The following is a 3,145-nucleotide window of genomic DNA, read 5'->3' as shown; positions in this document are numbered from 1 at the left end:
TGGTATTGTACGTGGGTGTGTGTGTGTGTGTGTGTGTGTGTGTGTGTGTGTGTGTGGTGGGGGGACCTGGGGTGCTTGTGCATGAAGGTTCCGAACACCCAGGAAATGAACACCCAGGAAAGAAACGAAACGTTTGTGAAAATGAGCTCTCAAAGCCACCCTGCAAACAGAGGCCAGGCCTGGCATGACGGGCCAGTGGGAGGCCGGTGCCTGGGAGCAGAGAGGCCTGCAGAGGGAACGCGCTCTGAGCTCAGCCTGCTTACAGACCATCTGCCCCTGCGCCGAGATTCCTCGTTTTCTGTCCTTTCAGAAATAGTGATATTGACAGCTGCCAGCACATAGCTGGTTGCACGTGTTACGGGAAATTGCCCGAGCAGTAAATCTGGTCCTTTGCCCGATGGACATTCATAGCATCTGAGTTATTTGTGCATTCTTCAAAGTCTGACTTCACAAACAAAGCCTCTACGTGTCTCCAGTGTTCCTCGCGTTTTATCGATTTAATCATATTCTCTCCCTCCTTCCATTTTGCTTTCCACGTGGGCTGCATCTTTTCACAGCTAGCAGTACAAGGTGGTATAAATTCCAATGTTCACAGTAGCCCATTTTTTTTACTGAGAAGGTACATAGGCTCATTTTTTGAACTTTAGAAGATACAGAAAATATGTAAGAAAGAAAATTAAAATTATCTATAATTCTGCTACCCGGAGGTAGCCAAAATTATTATTTAGTATCTTTTGTCTCTTTTTAATGCACATAGTGAGGGGTTTTGAAATCATTGTACTGTGTATATATAATTTTATACCTTTTTTTATTTCACTTAATAGTGTACCATAAGCATTTTCCCGGTACTACTACAGAACATTCATAAGCTTCATTTTTAACGATGGCAAAATATTCTATCGTGTGAATGTACCATAATTTGCCTAACGGTTCCCAGGCTGCTGGTCATTTGGGTTGTTTCCAATTTGTGAATTGCTGTTCTTTTAAAACTCCCCACAGTAGCATGACTGAAACTTCACAGGAGAGGGACGGAATCTAAAAAGAACCACGGTTTAGAGTAGAGCACCTGAGGGGTTAATTTATGAGGCCTCTAACAGCCTGTGTGAGTGAGAAATTGCAAACTGAAGGAGAGCTTGCCCAGCCCCCTCCCATATGGCCGCCTTCTGCAGGAAGCAAGGCCTTCTGGGAAGTGTAAGGAGGGGAAGCACCCACCTGGCCTGCAAGGTCTCAAGGTGTCTAGCGACAGTCATGATCACACTTTTGGGCCCGGGGATCTTCCACCCTTGCCCACTCCCTCAGTTCTCACAGCAAAGCTGGGCAGTGGGAAGGGAGGGCCAGCCAGAGTTGCTTTCCACATCTCAAGAGACTGACTCTAAGAAAATGCTTAAGACCTGTCCAGAGTCATGCAGTGAGTGGACAAATTAAAATCAGAAGGCTGGCCCAGCCTGGTGGTGCATTCAGTGACAAACTGAACCACAGTGCTGGAAGCCACATGGCCGACCATGGGTTCAGATCCCCAGGTTAACCTGGAAAGGTGCCAATATGTGTGCGTGTGCCCAAGATCCTGAAAAACTGGAGGGTTGAAGAAAGGGGACTGTGTGGGACAGTGTGACAAGTCCCTGTTGAGGGCCCTTCTCTCTCTTTCTTCTTCTGTCTCATGGGGTGCCCCTCCCTCGCCTTTCTCCTTCTCTCTCTCTCTCTCTCTCTCTCACATGCATTCTCTTGTGTGCACACATGCACTGTCCATCATGAGTAAAATTCACTTAGGAAAGGAAGAAGGAGGTGTGGTGTTTAAGGTGCTAGATTCCCACATGGCTGACTGTGTTCAGTTCCTGGATCTGACGACTTGAAAATCACACAAGACACATGTGTGTGTGCGCCAAAAATCCCAGGAGGAGAATGGAGGAAAAGGAATTTCAGTGTGGCCCTCCTCCCAGGGGGTGATTTCTCATTTTCCCTCTCTGTCTTCAAGGAGTGCACACACCCTATGGCAAAAACCTAAAAAAAAAAAAAAAAAAAAGAATTAAGCAAATCATAAAGAAGCCAGAGGGCTGCCGGAGGGATCGCTGGGAGTCCCCACCCTGTTCCTGCATTGCTTCTGAAATGGAAAGGAGCCTGGTGACTTGATGGGAAAGCAAGCTGCACGCGGGTGCTGTGTGCAAGTCCATTGCACCTGCTCTTGATTAAGCCCGTAGACGGAGCAGCCACAGTCGCAGCTTTCTGTGGTCTACTTGCTTGGATGTACTTGCTTGTTTACAATTCTAGATTTTAGAATGTCTTGTTTGGTGTTTTCCCCATATATTCCTCAGAGCCTGTGAGGGCTTCCTCAGTTCTTTCCAACTGGTATGAGAATTGAGTCAAGATGCAGTCAACCAGGTTCAGGCGTGCCCAGGAATTTAGGCTGCAAAAGAAAAAGAAAAGAAAAGAAAAGAAAAGAAAAGAAAAGAAAAGAAAAGAAAGAAAGAAAGAAAGAAAGAAAGAAAGAAAGAAAGATATTTCCCCAGGCTCCTATTCTCCTATCATTGAAGTATTCAAACCCGAGGGATGGTGCCAGTCCTTCCTGTCATAAAGTTCTCTATTCCCCACTTAAACAGAAGCCCACTCCTGCATGGCCACTATGCAGACTCCAAGGCAGCAGAGTGTGGAAAGAACATTTTGTGAATAAAAAGGAAACCAGGAGGGCCGGCCCTGTAGCACAGTGGTTAAGGGAGCCGGATCCAATATGGTCAAGCATGGTTCAAACCCTGGCCCTGGCAGCCTGGAAAACATACATCCCTAACAGGATGGAGAAATTGAGAAGGAATTGTGGCATGACCACACTCTATCAAGAGGTGTTCTCTTTCTCTCTGTTTCTCTATCTCTGGCAAGCTCATCATCCCTTGGGCAACTTTAAAAATAATAATAATAAGGGACCAGCAGATGGTGTATGGTTACATCACTGGACTCCCACTTGGCTGATTGCAGTTTGAGTCTCGGACCCAGCAGCTTGAAACTCATGCTGGGCACATGTGCATGCATGCCCAAATCCCAACGGGAGAATGTAGGAGAAGGGATTGTGGCATGGCCATTCCCCCTGGGGGTTGATTTCTCACTTTCTATCTCTCTGTCTCTGTCTCTCTGGGAAACGCATGTGCCCTATAGCAAA

The sequence above is a fragment of the Tupaia chinensis genome, unplaced genomic scaffold (assembly GCF_000334495.1).
Source record: "Tupaia chinensis unplaced genomic scaffold, TupChi_1.0 Scaffold148234_1, whole genome shotgun sequence".
NCBI lineage: Eukaryota > Metazoa > Chordata > Mammalia > Scandentia > Tupaiidae > Tupaia > Tupaia belangeri.
The sequence above is the reverse complement of the archived record's forward strand: the minus strand, read 5'-3'. Positions refer to the sequence as shown.